We start from the raw sequence: 20,106 nt of genomic DNA, 5'->3' as shown, positions 1-20,106 counted from the left end.
AGAAAATCTAACAAATTAAATTTTGCATACAAATAATGAAATTGGTGCCCTTAAAGAGATGAATTCTAGTTTGGATACAAATATGTACTATTTTATTACAACTTGATTCTAATGACCTTGCAAAGAAGCTAACTAGAGTAAAGACTAAGTTGAAGATATTAGAGGATGAGATGAAGAAGAGGCAAAGAAATCTAGATGATACAAAGCAGATTTTGAAGATAATAGAGAGGGAGTTAGCCATGGCTAAAGACACTACCTCAAAATATAAAAATGATTATCAGATTGCTTCTCATAAAATTAAATAACTAAATGAGAAGGTGAAAGGATATATGTCCCTCATTCAAGCCAGTGAGATTATTTGGAATGATATTATTAATACAATGAAGAATGTTAGGAATTTTTGTCAGTTGTAGCAGAGGAGAAAGCCATTGTTAGATATTTGGATAGCATAATTACTGCTAGTAAACAAAATCTCCAGAGAAGTGCACAATTTCCAGAAAAGATGATCGATTTCCTTAATTCTAAGTCATCACAACAGTTAAGAGAGATGTAGATTGAAGACAAAATAGAATTGGTGCTTGAGATAAACAATATGGTTTCAAAAAAATTGTATAGAAAGACATCTGAGACAAAGTTGGCAGAGATCAAAACATCTATTTTAAACTTTAACACCAACTTTGATAAGAGAACCAGAACAAGATTGTCTTCATGCTGGGATCAACAGGGAAATTTGCTTCCCTGGGAGACTTATGAAACCTTGCTAGTAGAATCCAAAAGTAAAATTTTCACTTCTCATGAAAAAATAGAAGTTCTTAAAGGGGAAACAATTGTAAAATATCTACACATGGAATTTCAACTATTATGGTTAATTATAACTCTTTTTACTGAGAATATGACTTGTAGTAGGATCATTAATTTTATAATGGATCACACAAGGTTTTTGAAAAGTCAGAGCTTGGATATGACAGTCTAGAAGAAATGCAAAGAGTGGATTTCTCCTACAACAACAACTACAGAAGATGGACCTTCAACTACACCAGAATCGCAGATTACTCAATCAGGAAAAGCCACCTGCTACTTCATCATAAATTTCCAAAATGTATTTGTAAAATGATGTAATTTTGTTTTTATTTTATCATAGATGAAGTCCTTCGAAGGACCAAATAGTTTAAAACAACTCAAGTAGTTAGAAGTTTTGACAATTGACAATTTCATAATTGTCCACATTGTAATTATCATACAAAATGAAATTTTGAGGAACGAGGAAGGGTTTTGAGATCTTGACTTCATAAGAAAAAAAAATTCATTTGTAATCCTTTCATATTCTTAGTGATTTCAGTAAAGCTTTCAAAGTGATTCCAGATATATTTTGAATGTGAAATGTTTTTCCTCATATCTTTGAATTTAATCTTGTTCTTCTATAGAAAAGAGTAATGCAAAAGTTGGTCTTTAATAATACAGTTTCATTGAAGTTGCAGTATATGTAATTTAAAGTTAAATAACCTTAATATTCGCTCCTATTTTTTGTATTTCATTTCACCTTTCTTCCATAATTTTGCTAAAGTTTAAAACCAGAGATTAAGCCACAAGTAGCATGTTGTTTAAAGCTTTCCCAAAAATATTTTTCATCCATTTTACTACAAATTAAAATCATATTCATCATCAGAAGGCCACTTTGAAAGGGTGCTTTATTCCAATAATATTTTATAGTACTTACTTGTAAAACAAACACTTCTGAAGTTTCACAATGGAACATAAAATTCAGAAATTCATCATTTTGGATAAATGTCTTGGGCACTGACCTCTACTCAGTCAGGGTTGTCTCCTAAGGTACAACATTTTTTGGCGTTGCTGCTAAGGAATGCATAACGAAGTCATTTTTCCTTTGGTTTTCTTTTATATGTCATTTATTTGTTTGGTGGGAAAATAAAGCGGTTAGGATGAGTTATCTCACCAAGAAAAGTTTTCCTAGCTCCTAGAAGGCCTCACATGAGGTCTGATACCTCACAACAAAAGGCTCTTCTACTTTCAAATCTAGAAAAATTAGTTTCCCTTCCCTATCAGCTCCTAGTACCAATTCTATCCCATGATATCCCAAAATTTATCATTCAGAAGAAGTTGTTAGAAACTTAGATTTTTCTCAAGAAAGATTGTCCCCTCCTCAGAGTATCTTTCCAAAACCTACTCTTGAAGAAGAGACATTTGAGATTTTTTCTCTCTCCTTCCTGGAAATTGAAGAAATTAAAAAAATTGTTAGTTTCACATCAGGTTGTCTCTGTTATTTCTCATCCAATTCATAAATCTATTGTTCCACCTCAATCTTTAGTATTTTCGGCAAGAAGTTATTTTGTTTCTTTTCAAAACCAAAACATGGTGATTATGGCTTTTCTTTTAAACATATATGCACCATTGAATCTTCCTCAACCTATGAATGCCATGCCTCAAGATTATCTAAAGTGGTTAACTAGATTTACAGGGGAAGATGAAATAACAGCAAAAAAAACATGTGGCAACCTTTTGTGCTTATGTAGAGAATTTGTATGTTGAATACTTGGATGTGGTGATGGGGCTTTTAGTGCAAACGCTAGATGGAAAAACAAGGAAATGGTTTAAAACCCTTCCTGCTAATTCAATAAGCACTTGGGAAGAATTGGAAAATACATTTATACAAAGATGGGGTGAAAAGAAAGATCATGGTTGCTTCTTGACTAAGTTTAATGCAATTAAGAGAAAACCAAATAAAGAGGTAGTTGAATTTATTAAGAGATTTAATAATTTATTTAATAGAATTCTTGGGGAAATAGTAGTTGAATTTATTAAGAGATTTAATAATTTATTTAATAGACTTCTTGCGGAAATAAAACCACCACTTGCTAGTGGAAAATTGGTGTTTGCAAGAGAATTTGAATCTGATTTTGGTTTTACTTTAAGGGAAAGGTTATCTCCTACTTTGGAGAAAATGCAGAAACCAATTTATCTGTTGCAAGAAATATTAAACGAAAATACCAAGCTGAAGATAAGAAGAAGGGAAAGGAGGAAGTCAATCCTGGTAGTCAGCCAAAGGATTCTCATGAGTAGAAGTTAGATGAAATGACTAAAGTTATTAGAAATATGTATAATAAATTGGTAAAATTAGAGGTGGAAAGTAAAAATCCTCTCAGGCAGATACAACAAACACAAAATATAATTTCAATCCTCAGTTTAGGACACATATGTTGGGTGTGGAGCTTGATTATCCTCTTTATACAGATGTATCACCACATTGGGCCCCATTTCAAAATGTGGTGGCAACATCGCCCGTAATATTTGAACTGCAAGGGGGGTCAAAGGAAGGGGAGGGGTGGGGGGCAGTGATCTTTAGGATCTCCCCCTTGGCGGGGGATCGGGAGCATAATCCCTGAAGCTAAAAATAGATGTAAAATTTCTTTGTAAAATGTTGTAATTTTGTAGTCAATCTGGGTCGTTCATAAGGTGGAGATCTAACGGTAGAAGTTATGTTTAATTTAGTGTTTTTTGCCCTAGAAGGCAAACCCTCGCTATATATGAGGGAACTATATTGCATCTATGTACATATGTATTTAGAGTGAGAAAGAGAGAGGAGATGTGTGAGAGCAAAGAGGGAATTACAGCGGAATTGTTGTAGGTTGTATCTCTTCAATTTGATGGATAATATAAAAGGAAGGACTAGTTGTTTCTCCATGGACATAGCCCAAATTGGGTGAACCACATATATCTTTATCTCTCTTGTTTTATGTGTTTTATGTGTTTTATGTGTTTATATTTCTGCAATATATTTTATGTGTTCTATTGCTCTGTAATATATAATTTTTCTAACAACATCCATTGCAAATTATGCAAAGGGACAAAAAGGATCAGGATCAGGTGCAACCACCTTTATACATTGAAGATGAACTAGAAGAAATAGTGGAAGAGACTCTTAGATTGCAGGAAAACCAATATTCTACTTTGTCTGAAGAAGGAGAAATAGTCACCAATGAGGATTCAAGATGGGAACCTAAAATTGCTCTAGATGATGAAGATATTGAAGAATATTGCAAAATGTTCACAGATTTTATGCAGACATAATTACATAAAAAATATGATTTGAGGTCGAGGAAAAGATCAAGAACTCAAGATCATGTGGAAGATCAATCCAACCAAGCATCTCAGCAGAAATCACCAAAACAAGATGATTTAGGGAAGAATTCATTCAATAAAATCCCAATAGCCCCAATTCATCAAGGGGAGAGTTAAAGAAACCAACAGGACACATGGATGTTGCAAAAACAGTCTCGACATTCTGTTATCAATCCACAAAATGTGCCAAAAGAAAAGCCAGCTGAGGAATAGAAATACAAAGTTGTGAAGGAGGTTCATTCTTTCAATTTGTAGAAAGAATTGGAGAAAAATAAAATTCCAATTCCATTAACTAAATTAGGGAAGAAGCCTTATTATAGAAAGTAGGCTTTTACTTTCATAAATTTATCTCAGAACAATCATGCAGTTTATACTATTAATTTACAAGAAGTGTCACTGGTGATGTTTGGCCCTCATGTGGAAGAAAAATATTCTTTCGATCCTCCTTTTTACATTTCTCATATGATGTACACTTCTATTCTTCACAATTGTATGTTGGATTCAGGAGCTTCTCATAATTTAATGCCTCTCTCAATTATGAAGCAACTTAATATGTATATTTAAAAAGTTTACAAAGACTTATATTCTCTTGATTCAAAAAAGTTTAAACGTGTGGGGCTTACTACATATTCGGTAGTTTATTTTTCTCAAATTCCATCTAGACACATTGTAATGGATGTTGTTGTCGCAGATATTTGACCTCTTTTTGGAATGTTACTTTCTAGGTCATGGCAAGCCAAGTTGGGAGGAGTTCTCAAACTTTATTTACTTATGTAATCATTCCTCTCTTTAGTGGAGAAGAAAGGAGGTTGTATCAGGAGACCATATTTGTGAAGACTATAGTCAAGGAGGGTTCAATTAATTCTCCTATTTACAGTTAGGAAAAAGATGATTTTTCCTGTTTTATGTTACAATAATCTCAAGAAATTGTTGAAGATATAGAAGTGTAGGTTCCTTCAGCAATTCAAAACAAGGAAGCAGTAGTCATTGGAGTTCAGAAGTTGCATTTTGGTGGTGCATATTCAAAGGAATGGAATGGAGCTAGGGTTCTTCTGCTTTCCCCTAAAGATCAGATTATTCCTTTTCTTATAAAATACAGTTTGACTCCACAAATAATATTACTGAATATGAGGCTCTGATTCTTGGTTTACAAGCTGCTAAAAACATAGTAATACAATGTATTTCTGTTTTTTGGGACTCTGAATTGATTTTAAAATATGTTAAGAATCCACGCCAAACTAAACATCCAAGGCTTAGAGCCTATAGAAATGAAGTGTGGGATTTACTAAACAAATTATTTTTTACTTTTAACATATAATCCCTACCAATGGGAGGAAACAGATCAACTGACTCATGGGTAATGGTAGCTAGCACTTTCAAGCCTCCATTAAATCCCAAATTGAGATATGAATTTGAAGTTATAAGCTGACCTTCCATTCAAGATAATATAAAATACTGGCAAGTTTTTGAGGAAGAAGAATACATTAAAATATTTTTATAGATGGTAGGGGAGTTTTCAAATTTAGAGATCGATCAAGAAGATGAAATTGAAGAGCTTCAAGAAGAAGAACTAAATAATGAGCTTCCTTTCAAAGATTTTATGGGAGGTCAAAAGATAGTGAAGTTGAAAATTAATGTGATCCCTAGACGTTTGGTACCCCTGGAAATATATTTTAATGCAAATGATGTTGTTGTAAATGCAAGAAAATCAAATTGGGAAGATGAAATTGAAGATTCCAACCTCGGAACAGAGTAGCAACCAAAGTTGGTGAAGCTAACAAAAGGCGTTCCAGAAGAATATAAATAGAGTTATGTGGATATTTTTAAAAGATATGTTGATTTATTTTCATGGTCTTACAAGGACCTTAAAACTTATGATACCAACATTATTCAGCACTAGATTCCTTTAAAACAAGGAGTTAAGCCATATAAGCAGAAATTGAGGCAAATAAATCCTTTATTGTTGCCATCAATTGAGAATGAAGTCAAGAAATTATTACAAGCAAAGATAATTGTCCCTCTCAGGTATTTAGATTGGGTGGCTAATTTAGTAAATATGAGGAAGAAAAATGGAGAAATCCAATTATGTATGGACTTTAGAAACTTGAATATAGAATTACTAAAAGAGAACTATCCCCTTCCAAAGATGGATCACATTCTACAGAGAGTAACAGGGTCTTCCATATTATCTATGATTGATGGATTTTCAGGTTATAATTAGATTACAGTGTAGCCAAAAGATCAAAAGAAGATAACATTCACAACCCCATGGGGAACCTTGATGTATGCAAAAAACCCATTTGTGTTAATGAATGTTGGTGCTACTTTTCAGAGGGCTATGGATATAGCCTTTGTAGGAGAAAATGAAAAGTTTGTGGTCATTTATCTAGATCATATTAATTTTTTCTCTAGATCTGATGAGGAGCATCTGAAACAACTTTAGCAAACCTTTGAGAAGAGTAGGAGGTATGGCTTATCATTAAACCCCAAAAAATATCATTATGTCTTGAATGAAGGAAAATTACATGGGCATATTTGTAGGAATTTACAGGGTAAGTTCCTCTGACAAAACACTAAAGGACACCTCTCACAAACAGATCATAGATCAATATACCAGTATTGTTGACGTGGTTAAAACCCTCAAAGAGGGAAACAGTCTACAGCCTAGTTCAACGTGGCCAATTTAGGCAATTTATTAATAAAATAATGAAAATTTACATAAGTTTCTCTCATGAACGGTTACCCTACAAATGACCCTCCATGCTCTTTAAATAGAGATCATGGACCAATCAAGTGTTAAGCCACAGATCAAGTGTCAGTAATATTGAGGAGAGAATGAACCATCGGACCACTTCATGTCTAGAACATATCATGGCCGTCAGATTGTAAGTTACAAAAGTACATAGTAAGAAAACGCACTTTACCTAACTCTACACTAGACCAAGTTATACTTAACTATTTCCTATGTGTCAGAATATCCTAACATCACCCCTTAAGAACAAATTTAGATAGGATTGAAGGATGTAAAAATATGACACAATAGGAGAAGGAAGGAGGCATTAGAGCCTATCCCCCTTAGTGACAACTTCTTGAACTCCAACCATAAATCGAAGTTTAGTAAACTTTGCCTCTGTGAGAGCCTTTGTAAAGATGTTTGCAACTTGATCACCCGTTGAACAATATTTCACTTCAATAACATGGTCATGAATGAGCTTTATAATGAATTTCATGTGCAGTTCAATGTATTTGTTGCATTGATTTTGGACTGGATATTTGCATAGTTGAATGGCACTTTGATTATCACACCAAAGTGTAGTCGGATACTGCTACTGAAAGCCAAGCTCTGACAGGATTTTACGAAGCCATAGGGCTTCCTTACTAGCTTCTATGGCACTACGATACTCTTCTTCTGTTGAAGAAAGAGAAATGGCGCTTTGTTTCTTGCAATCCCATGTAATAGGTCCTGAACCAAGAGTGAACACATAACTTGCAATAGACTTCCGATCATCATGGTCACCAGCCCAATCAGAATCAGTGAAATCAACCAATAGAGGAGATGCTTCTGCACTATAATGAATCCCAAACTAAATTGTACCTTGAACATAATTAAGTATTCTTTTAGTTGCTTTCCAATGACTTTAATGTGGCTTTTGCATAAACAGAGCAATAAGGACAACAACAAAGGAAAGGTCAGGATGAGTATGGGTTAGATACAAAATTTTTCTTACAAGTTCATAGTATAAGGTAGCATCAACTTCAGGGGAAGTACAAGTGACTGAAATTTTAGCTCCATACTGAAAGGGAGAAGGGGTTGTCTTACAGTGTTCCATGTGAAAATGGCGTAGAAGATCATAGGCATACTTGGACTGGGAAAGGGAAATACCTTCCTTGGATTGCAAGACTTAAAGACCAAGAAAATAATGCAAGTGTCCTAAGTCTGTCATTTCAAACTTCTTTTTAAGGTTGGCCTTCAAATGGTTTATAAGGTTCAGATCACTACCAGTAAGGACAAGATCAGCAACATAAAGAACAAGAATGATAAGAGACTTGCCCACTTTCTTGGTGTAGACAATATTGTCAGAATGACACCTAGAAAAGCTAGTTTCTAAAAGAAAGCTATCCATTTTGGCATAAGAAGCCCAAGGGGCTTGCTTGAGGCCATAAAGGGATTTCTTAAGCCGACATACAAGGCTGGAGTCTATTTTTATAAAGTTAGTAGGTTGTTCCATATAGATTTCTTCATGCAAGTCCCCATGCAAGAAGGAAGTTTTAACATCCATTTGATGGAATTCCCATTTGAAAGAGGCAGCAAGGGAAAGAACAAGGCGGATAGAGTTCATTTTGGAAACAAGGGAGAAGGTTTCAGTATAGTCAATTCCTTCAACTTGTGAAAAAACCTTAGCAACAAGACGAGCTTTATGTTTATCAACTTTTCCATTTGGTCCATACTTGGTTCAGTAAACCCATTTGCATCTATCAAGTTTTCATCCCTTTGGAAGAGGAACAAAATCCCATGTATCATTTGCAATAATGAACAATATTCTTCATTCATAGTTCTGTCCCAATCTAGATGTCCTGAAGCTTCTACAAAGGTGTCAGGATCATAATTCGTTGAAGCTTGAGCTAGTAAAGAAGAGGCTCTATCGGACTGAGAACGTGTACGTCATTGATCTGTAGGATCACCGGCCAGAGAACATGCTGCATCCCAACTAGCACGGACCCATTTTGGATGATGAGGAGTTGAAGGAGGATCTTGAGAAGGTGGGGGAGGATTGTCATCCTCACTGTCATCATTTGAAGAAGAAAAATTTTCAGAAGTAGAGGGGATAGAGAGAGGTGGCACATCTACCGAACTAGGCTTGTAGGCCGATATATTTTCAGCAAACTTTACATCTCTTCTAATGATAAAATTTTTGGACTTAAGTGGAATAATTTTATATCCTTTGACATCTTCAGAATATCCAACAAAAATACATTTTTCACTCTTAGGTTCTAAATCTTTATGTTTCTCATCTGGAATATGGGCCCATGCTTCACTTCCAAAAACACGAAAGTGACTTACATCTGGTTTAATTGAGCTCCATGCTTCTTCTGGAATGATATTCTTTAAAACCTTAGTAGGAGTGAGATTTTGCTATGTAATTTTCACAATTAATTGCTTCTGCCCAAAAATTAAGACTAAGTCCTTTAGATTGAAGCATACAATTAGCCATTTCCTTTAAGGTGTGATTCTTCCTTTCAGATACACCATTTTTTTATTGAGTATATGGAAAGGTATGCTGCATTTGAATTCCATTCTCAGTGCAAAAGTTGATGAATTTGTTGTTAACATATTCTTCACCATTATCAAATCTTAGCTTAAGAATTTGATGTCCATATTGTTTTTCAACAAAGGCCTTAAAGGCCAAGAACATGTTAAATACTTCACTCTTGAGTTTTAAGAAGTATACCCAAGTGCGTCTGGAGAAATCATCAATCAAAGTTAAGAAATACTTGTAGCCAGAGAATGAAACAACTGGAAGTGGACCACATAAATCACTATGCACAAGTTGTAAAGGGTCAAAGGCATGCCAAGATATCATAAACCTGTCACCATATTTACTTTACAGAGATTTTGAAGGGAGTGATAGTTTAAGTGACAAAATCGATCATGCCAAATTTTTCTCACTTCATCATTATGAACAAAAAATACCGAGGGAAGATTTGATGACCCAAAGTTGTTAAACTTATACAACCTTATAGAATCATCAGGAATGCTAGTAGCTAAAATCTATCTAAGATCTCTTAGGTCCTTAATTACAACATTGTGAGGTGAAAATTCAATTATTTTACCTTCACCTGAATGAGCTATCTGATATACAGATATAAGGTTGCAAGATAAGGTTGGAACACATAATACATGAAAACCACATGCAGAAAGTGTTATTCTTGAAGATGAAGTTGAAGTTGAAGAGTGCTCCAAATGGATGTTATGCTTCTTCATTACTACTTCCAAGGCTTCCATCTTCTTAAAGCATTTGGATTCTAAGTGGCCATCTTGATTACAAAAGTGCAATGTTTGTCAGTCTTCTTCCCTTTGTTTTTATTTGCCTTATCATTTTGTTGAAATGATTTTTCATTTTGAGACTGAAATTGCTTAGGACCCTTGTTTGGTTTAGGACCATTCTTTTTAGGATATTGCTTCTTAATATTCTTTGAATTTGTTTGTTGTTGGGTGGCTAAGGTTTTCTTAGAAGAGTTTCCAAGATTAAGAAGACTAAGATGTAAGAGCTTTTCTTGTTCTCTTATTAAAGAATCACAAAAGGCATCAAAAGAGGGGGACTTGTAGTCTTCTCCCTGAGAAATAAAGGCTTCTCTAGTAGAATGGAAGGTGGAAACAAACACAGAGTAGGCTGGTCCCAACTTAGTAACAATGGATAAATAAGGCTACCATCTTCTTTCTTAACCTTAACACCTTCCAAGAGAAGTCTAAGGGTCTTGAACTTGGACAAAAAATCTTCAATGGAAGAAAAATTATTGGGGTCCAATGTAAGAAACTCATTTTTGATTTGATGGGCTCTAATTCATTTTTGATTCCAAAAACTTCAGTGAGTTGTTTCATTGCTTCATTAGGAGTATCAAGTTTTGTGATATGGAATCTAAGGTCGGGAGAAATAGACATCCCTATCAACCCACGTGCTTGATCTTGCCTATTTTCCCATTTGGATACCTTATCTTTATCTTGAGGTTTAGTTTCTTGGCCTAAGGCTATTCTGTAAAGACCTTTACTTCTAAGTAGATCCACAATGTAGGACCACCATTAGAAGTAGTTGGTGATATCAAGAATAACTTGGCATGGACTTTCCATTTTAATAGAAACTGAAGCTGTATATTGTTGGCTAGTTGATTTGTTTATTGATTAACAATCAAGTACCACATTAAATTGTCAACCTAGGAAAGTCTTTTATTTCAAAGGCTACCGCGTACTGTATGTACTTAACTCTAAAAGCATTAAAAAGCTGTAGTATACGTAATTCTCACGTTATGTTATAACAGTGTACTGTAAAGATAAAATGAAAGCAGTTAATTTAAGATGACAAATCTGAAAAGAAAAGTGATGGATGCTCTGTTATCAGAGGATCAGGACCCTATCCTCCAAGCAAGGACATTCAGCACCTGCCCCTGTAACCAGATTGCTAATACACACTGCAATTCTAATTCACCGGTGAAGTATAGTTTCAAACGATTAACAAAACAGGGTGCCAACAAAAAGGAAATTATCAGAGGTAATGCTACAGAATCCAAAACAGAGTATCAGCATAAAGAAATTACCAAACACACTTACACACTTGACAGAAAAGTAAATGGGTGAATCTTGTGAGGAAGGTGGGCCCAGTCCCTCTCACAAGATTCCCCAGAACGCAAATACTAGATTAGATGCTCAGAACAATCTTCTATTCATCTGCCAAAAGATCTAGTTACAATGAGAGTTCAGACTTTGCTGTTATCTTTCAAAATTCCCCTTACAAAACTATTTTTCTCTCCCTTTCTCTAATGTAGATGTCTCCTCTTTATAGAGGAGACATCTATTACAATAGACTATCACAGTTCATTCAGTTAACCCTTTATGTCAAAAATAAGAGTTACAGGATGTTGTTATAACAGTGCGACAGTGTATTCTTTCTTGAGTTTCTTTCTGTTACATAGCTGGTAACCGAACTTCGACCGTCTTCTTGGGATCCTCGCATTATCCTTCGTCGTTTCCCCATGGTTGCTGATTTAGTAAACCCGTGTTGTTCCTGATATTTTAGCAACTGTCTTTTACCCTTTTTGGACAATTGATGATCATGCTGCGTCAGTGCAGAATTCTGGCGATCTTCAGATAGTTGTCGTTTGTTATTTCCAGTTGTCGCAAAATAGCATTCCCCTACTTTAGATAGTTGTCATTGCTGGCTGTAGCAACTGCGTAGTTGCTGCTTCTAGTGTCGCAGCAACTGCGTAGTTGCTGTTTCTGGTGTTACAGCAACTATGAATTATAATTCCTGCAGACTTTAGACAGTTCAACGGTTACTTGGCAACTTAGTTAGCTTTTCCAAAGATAAATATAAAGATAATCATGAATATGTAATGAACAATTAAACTTATAGATATGCGGAGAATTACTTCATACCTTGGGGTGATTAAGTCATTATGTAATCAAAGCTTTCAACTATTGAACTGAAAAAGGATAATATTATGGCCAAAATATAAGGTCAAAAATGGTCAATTCTGAATCCTAACATATATGCTGAAAATAAGTGTTCGAATGGAAATATCTCGAAACATTAGGCTGATTCAAAAAAAAATGGCTATGAAAACAGCTTCCAAATGAATAAGTTATGGCTTTTTTGAAGAAAAGTTGTTGAAGATGTCGAGGAAGTGTGTGAATGTGCGGAAATGAATGATAATGTTATATTAAAAAAAAAATCTCCCCTCCCCCCTCCCCCCAACTTTCCAAACTTAATCTAATTAGCTCACTTAAATATATGTGTGTGTGTGTGTGTGTGTGTGTGTGTGTGTGTGAGAGACTCACTTTTATAAATAAGTGAAAGTCATTTTTATAATGGTACTTTACAAGCTACCCACTGAATTGTAACTAAATAAAAGATAAAGAGACTTTTGAATTATAAGTGACTCGCTTTTTATAATGGGTGAGAACACTTTTACATAAAATAAATTTAAAACATAAGTTACATGTGCTTTTTGAAAAGGTAACTCAACAAAAAGAAAGACTTGAACTCGAGACCTCTATTCTCATAAAGTAACTTTGGACCAAGTGAGATAGTTTAAAAGGTTAGTAATTTTTGGAAAAGAGGAAGTTTTTTTTTTTTCTTTTTTGATCACTAGAGATTTAGGGTGCGTGCTTACTTGAAAAAACTCTTTGTTTGCCTACAAAACAAAAACCACAAAACCCAACATGGACATACAAAAAAGCAAACCTTACCTCTTGAAGTTAGCTTTAGCCGGAAACTAAATATTTTCCTCAATGTTTCTGATTTTCCAAGATTACACTAAGGCGTGGCGGAAAAGAGAATACGCATGAGAAAAATCCTTCCTTCCAGTTTCTGATTAGCATAGATTACACAGAGTCGCGGGGCAAAGAGCATACACAGAAATGAAAGGTATAGATCCGGTGATAAAAAACATAGAGCTAAATAAACTGAAATAAATAGATAGATGAATAGCTAGAACTGCAAATAAAGATTGTATACCTCCATATCTTTAAAATAATATAGCTAGGGATACCGGAAACCTTTTTGCATGAAAAGAAAGGGGTTCCTCACTAGAACAGATGCTCCTGACACAATAGAGTAGTCCTCTCGGCTCGAAAGCAATCAAAAATAGTAGATCTAGGAAATGACAGTCAGATGCAGTTGTATCAGCTTCATATTTGGATCACAAAGAGATGTGGCCCTCAAATAGCTCTGATACCAGGTAGGAATTTACAGGGTAATTTCCTCAGACAGAACACCAAAGGACACCTCTCACAAATAGATCACAGATCAATACACCAGTATTCTTGAAGTGGTTAAAACCCTCAAAGAGGGAAACAGTCCATGGCCTAAGCCAGTGTGGCCACTTCAGGCAATTTATTAATGAAAAATGAAAATATACATAAGATTCTCTCAGGAACGGTTACCCTACAAATGACCCTCCATGCTCTTTAAATATAGATCATGGACCAATCGGGTGTTAAGCCATGGATCAAGTGTCAATAATACCGAGGAGAGAATGAACCGTCAGATCACTTCATGTCTAGAACATATCGTGACCGTCGAATTGTAAGTTACAAAAGTACATAGTAAGGAAACACACTTTACCTAACTCTAAATTAGACCAAGTTATACTTAACTATTTCCTATGTGTCAGAATATCCTAACAATATTGTATCAAAAGAGGGAGTAAAAATGATCCTAAACAAGTTGAAACAATCAAGAATATACCTCTACCAAGGAGTAAAAAGGAAATCCAATGTGGAAACATCTAGTGAACATAATTGTACAATTACACCTCTTTGTTCCTTTTTTAGAAGCTTTGTCATACCATTAGAGCTGATTATCTTTCCTGGTTTCCCTGTAATACCCCTTAATTCAACTTCCTTTCCTTCCGTAGAAAATTTGATGAAAAGTTATTGGAAATTAAAAGCTATTGTACCCAAGGATTGTAGCCATTGGACTCCTAGTACAACATCAGCACCTCCCATTGGAATGGAAAGCATTGGGCTAGTCAATACATATTCTCCCATGGATAGCTTGATATTATGGCACTTTCCAGAGAAATTTATTGTTCCTCCATTTGCAACCATCACTTGACACTCTGGTGCTAGATATAAGAAGCAATTCAATTCTTTTGCTACCTTACAATGAATAAAATTGTGGGTACTTCCTGAATCAATCAACACTATTACCTTTTTCTTCTTGATTTGTCCTTCTATCTTGATGGTTTGAGAAGTGGTAATTCCCGCCAATGCATTACAAGATATGGTCAGATTCATTTCTTCTTTATCTAGGCTTTGTTCTTGGAGTATATCCTCTTCTTTTAACCCTTCTTGCTCCTTTTCTTCTTCCTCTTCACAATCTATGTAGAATAATTTCTTCTCAGCACACTTATGACCTTTAGTGTATTTGCTATCACAACTGTAACAAAGCCCTTTTGCTCTTTTTTCTTCCAATTGTTGTGGTGTCAACCTTATAGGTTGTGGAAGAGTAGGGGCAACAACACTTCTGTCTTTATAGTTGTGAGTGGCATGCTTCCTGGTTGCCATAATTTTGCTTTCCATTTTTCTTGCTAACCTGAATGCCTTCTCTAATGAATCAGGTTCCCAAAGGCAAACATCATGTTGGATATTATCCTTTAAAGACCCTATGAACACATCAATCCTATGCTCCTCTGGAATATTTTTTACCCTTATGTTCAATTTTTGGAACTCCTCAATGTGCTCCATTATTGAACCCTTTTGTTTGAGACTTATCAATTGGCTAAAGAAAGTGTAGCTTTTTGTATCCTCATAATGTGCTATTAGTTCTTCTGTAAAAATTTCCCAAGTGATAAATTGTTTACGAGAGCAAAGCCATTAATACCATACAAATTGATTTGGTTCCAAATAAAGTTGCAATACGTACCTTTTGTGTGCTTTGCACATTATTGAGATTGAAAAATTGCTCCATTTGTAATATCCATGTTGCGGGATCCTTGCCATCAAACTTCCTCATATCGATTTTTGGAATATGGTGGGTCTTTGATCCAACATTAGAGTCTATGAAATCATGATTAACATTTATTTTGTTCTCATCATGAGTTTCCTTTACTACCCTTTCACCATTAGTAAGCATTTCTTGTAGAAACTTTGTTAAATATGTCTTCAAATCTTTCTTCAAATCTTCCATGCCTATCTTCAAATCTTCCATGTTTGTCTTCAAATCATCCATCTTAGCTTCCACGTCAATCATCTTAGCTTCTACACCTTTCTTTAAACAGTCCATATTAGCTTCTACACCTTTCTTTAAACCATCCATCTTAGCTTCTACATCTTTCTTTAAACCATCCATCTTAGATTCTATTCATTTTTGTGCAAGGGACAGTTGTTGCACTTGGTCTTGTAATTTTGATCTATCATGTTGCATTTCTTCCTCTTCTTCATGAGTCATGCTAGAGCTTTCTGGTTCCTTACTAATTGTTTGCATTTTCTTTCCTCGAGGCATCAGTTACTGATAATAATGCTCTACTATGCCCTTTGAATTCCTTCAAAATAAATTTCAAACCAATCTTAAGCAAAAATTTAAAAGAATCTACACACCTTTTTTCACTTTGTAGGAGCTTGATATTGCCTATGATGTATCTCTGTACATTCAAATCATCCAGTTCTGAAATTGTGACTTGCAGTAGCCCTCTTCGTCCTCTTTCCAATGCCACCAGTCTGATCCAAATTGGATTCTCCAAGGAAGAGTTATGAGAAATATCCCACAGTGACCTGATTATAGACTAGTTCAGTAGAGAGAACTTGTACGACATGCCACGAGTCACTGTTTCTACCTTTGGCTCTACAAAATATATAAAAGAAACTAAAGTCCGTCTTTTTTCTATACCTTCTTACGAAATTTCAATCCGATGCTCAGAGAGAAAGTTATGACGATTTTCCCCAGGTCACCTGTTTGGAATGTTATTCAAAAGTCTGCAAAAAGACCAACTTCCTTAGATCATATCTATGCAAATATAGCACGAAAAGCTCTGAAATTCAGACCTGACCTTCAGCACGATGTATTCTCAAATGGGTTTTTTTTTTAGCTTCTGAAACATCACAGTAAAAAACATTATAGCGAAAATGCCACAATGACCTATTTGGAGCAGCGAAACCCTAGAATCCAAAGCTCCGATACCAAATGTTATGAAACTAGCTCAAGAAAACATAGAAAAGAAAGATCAACGCCTTAGAATTCAGCCTCTTCGAGGGGGAAACCTCCTTTACATTACATAAATGAACAATTCTTGGATGATACAAATGACAAAACCTCCTTTCTATATATAGGAGTCTAAGGAGTCACAATATAATCCAGCCGACCTAACAATAATAATATAAAGCCACAAAAATAACAATAGAGGGATTCTATGGGGCACAACAATATAAATAAGGGGTATAACTACAATAGTAATGGGGTAATCACTAGTATTATAGGGACCCAACAGTTCATGTATGGAGCAGTAGCCTTGTTTCCTTGTCAATTAGAAAAACCAGTTGTTGTACTTATTCTGGACGTTGAAGAGGAACACGATGCACTAACCAAAAGGATGAAATAGCTAGTGCAGTTGAATGAAAATAAAGGGAAGGGAATGGAGAATTAAATTTGCTATCAAGAGAAAATGAAACTAAATTTTGACAAAAAAGCTAGAAACATTATTTTTCAGCTTGGAGATTTGGTTCTAATATGAGATGTGAGAAGAGAGGATAAGGACAAACATGGTAAATTTGATCCTCTATGGTTTGGACCATTCTGAATAGTAGAAATCAAAGCCAATAACATTTTTATTTTGGAAAATTTGGATGGCGATCTATTGCACCTGTATTCCAATGGGTAGTACTTAATACATTATTTCCAGAATTGGATATTTTAATTTTCCATTGTAAATATCAGCTTTTTCATTGTAAATAACTAGTGAGTTATTCGTTGTAATGTTCTAAGTTATAACATGACTCCATGCCCGAAGTGAAGGCATTAATTTGTGGTTCTTAATGTTGAAGAAAAGTGTAACTATGCTTGGTATTTGTAAATGTAATTTTGATCTTTGTACTTATCAAGAAAAATAAATATTATTTTTGTAAATTATTCGAATGAGTTTCTTGCTCATTCCATAGGTCTAGGAAATTCAAATAATAAAAGCCATGTTAAAGAGCTCTTATTGAGCATGAATATGGGTCAACCTAGTGTCAAGTAGCCCTCCAAGAAAAGCATCGTCCTCCAAAGAAGAAGACTGCAGCAAAATGATGAAGAGATTAATTAAGTTGGCCTCAAAGTATATACAAATTACATTTCAGCTCAATAAAAGAGACACATCAGTTCACATTGACATGTTGGCATAATATGGAGTCATAAAACCTATAAATAGGTGGCTAGAGTCACCACAAAAATATAGACTTTTGGATAAATATCTCTGCAACTTCAGAGGTAAAGGAACTCGGAATTCAGATGGGTACAGGATTGTCTATCTTTGCATAAGGCTCAGACTTCGAATGGTATCACTGTAGCTTCAAATGAGTGCTATAGAAATAGTAACATCCTTAGCATATGTATGATGATAAGGATTTTGGTGCAAGAGGGGAACACTTTGTCTCATAATTCTAGATAGTATCATCTTGGCATAGCAGTGATAACAACAATCTCAGAGATCCAACATCAGTATACATAGTCTCAACATAATTTGGAAAAGAAAGTCCTATAATAACACTCTCTACAAGTCATGATCATAAGCATAGATATGATCTCAATGGAGATTTTGTCACAAGTTTATGATCATAATGAAGGAGAAACAGTCATGACCTCGGTGGGCCTCGTTGCAGACCTTATGAAGATATATGTGGTATAGTTAAGACCTCAATGAAAGTGAAAAGATGTTGCGGCAGTAGTGAAGATCTTGATGGTGACCTTAGTGGTGCAACAATCATTATTATCTCAACAGTGATAAAGAAGAGTATTGGTGTCTTGGTCTTGAAGTAGTAAGTCAAGGGTCATGGTATTGGTGTTTTTCAATTGGAATCTCTATAAGAAAAGTTATGTGCAATTTTTCCTCACCAAGAGGGAGAGGTTTTGGCCCTATCAAAATGCCAACATCTTTTGTTCTTGTCTCTTTGTTTTTGGTAGCTATTTGATGAAATAAGAAACACACACTATTTGGTCAATTTAATGTTCTTAAATTGAAAGCATAAATTATGACCGGAGTTGATAAACTTATGAAGTGATGGTGCACTATATATGCTAGAAGCCTATTCTTTCGTTTAGTAAGATGATGGTTATGTATGTTCTAAGATATTTGTTCTTATCTAGATTTTTATTAAAGTTAGATTTCTACAAATTAATATATGGAAGTTAAGCTACTATTAGAATAAATGGGAGTTAAGCTACTATTAGATTAATCTACCAAATCATATCTAATTGAGTATCATTCTAAAATGTCTTAAGTTATTCATCCTAAAATTATGAATCTATATAAACACCTTGCTGCTATGAAACAGAGTATTGGAATTCAAACAAAATCTTGTCTACGAAATATATATATATACAAATTCTGATCTTAAAGAGCATGAAAGGAATCTCTAATTACGAACTGCAAAGTGATACAAATTCTAATTCTAAGAAGCATGAAAAGACTAATTGTAATGAAGTGAAAAGCATTGAAGGACTAAACTATTAAATGACTATAAGCATAAATGAAATACGAAATGATAAATGAGATAACTAAGTTATACAAAATAATGAAAACAACGAAGTAACTAAACTAGAATGCAGTGATAACAAAAAACTATTAAATGAAAACAATCATAAAGCAAAGAAATGAAAACAGACTAAAAAACTTGACTATATACAGGGGCCCTCTGCATCCAGTAGGTGTAATTCACACTCATATACACATCAAATCACAGAAACTTAACTTCAAATTAACACAAGAACAAAGGTTTGTTTCACAATTCTTCAGCAATTAACTATTACTTCCTCTCTGATATTGTTTATAGAGGATACATACTTATATAAAATGTGTGCTCAATAGTTTGAGACTTCTATGCCTACAGGTCTGTTGTTCAATCCTAATTCAAATATGAAACTAGACAAGAAAAGTGTTATTTCGACGATTTGCTATTTGGAAAGCAAATCGATAAAATGTTATGCACTCGGACTTTTGTTGCTAGGTGTTTGACATGTGTCTTTGACTGTCTGTGTGATTCCTTCGGTGAATTGGCTCGAGTGAATAGGAGGATATATGTGAGGGGACCAATCCTCAACTACCCATGTGCTTAGTTGCTTCATTGGTGCACTAGAACCCCACGAACCATGGAGGTAGTTGCAGATTTATAAAATAGCTGCAAAATCGTGTTAATTCCGTAGCTAATGAAATCTTTAATATAACAATAAGGAACATTAACGAATATGAAAAATAATACATGTAAGAGTTGTTACCTTATCAAAATCTATGATTTACTGCCTTTATTGAGTTGATAGTGATGATGAAAAAGGGAAAAATGGAGGAAAACAGGTGTCAAAACAAAACAGTTATGGAACTCTACATTCCCCCACACTGAAGATTTTGTATCTCCTCATACAAATCACAAAATTTATATCTTCAACTTCTACATTTTCTTGGACACTTATGCCAGTACATCTCAGCTTTTTCACATTCTTTCCAGTAATTGCCATCCTTGGTTTTCTCATGAGAATCTTGTATTTCAAGTTTATAACCTATCTT

Source organism: Pinus tabuliformis, chromosome 9 (assembly GCF_031772625.1).
Source record: "Pinus tabuliformis cultivar Carrire ecotype Pingquan chromosome 9, CPIR1, whole genome shotgun sequence".
NCBI classification, from domain to species: domain Eukaryota; kingdom Viridiplantae; phylum Streptophyta; class Pinopsida; order Pinales; family Pinaceae; genus Pinus; species Pinus tabuliformis.
Note: the sequence above shows the minus strand (reverse complement) of the source record.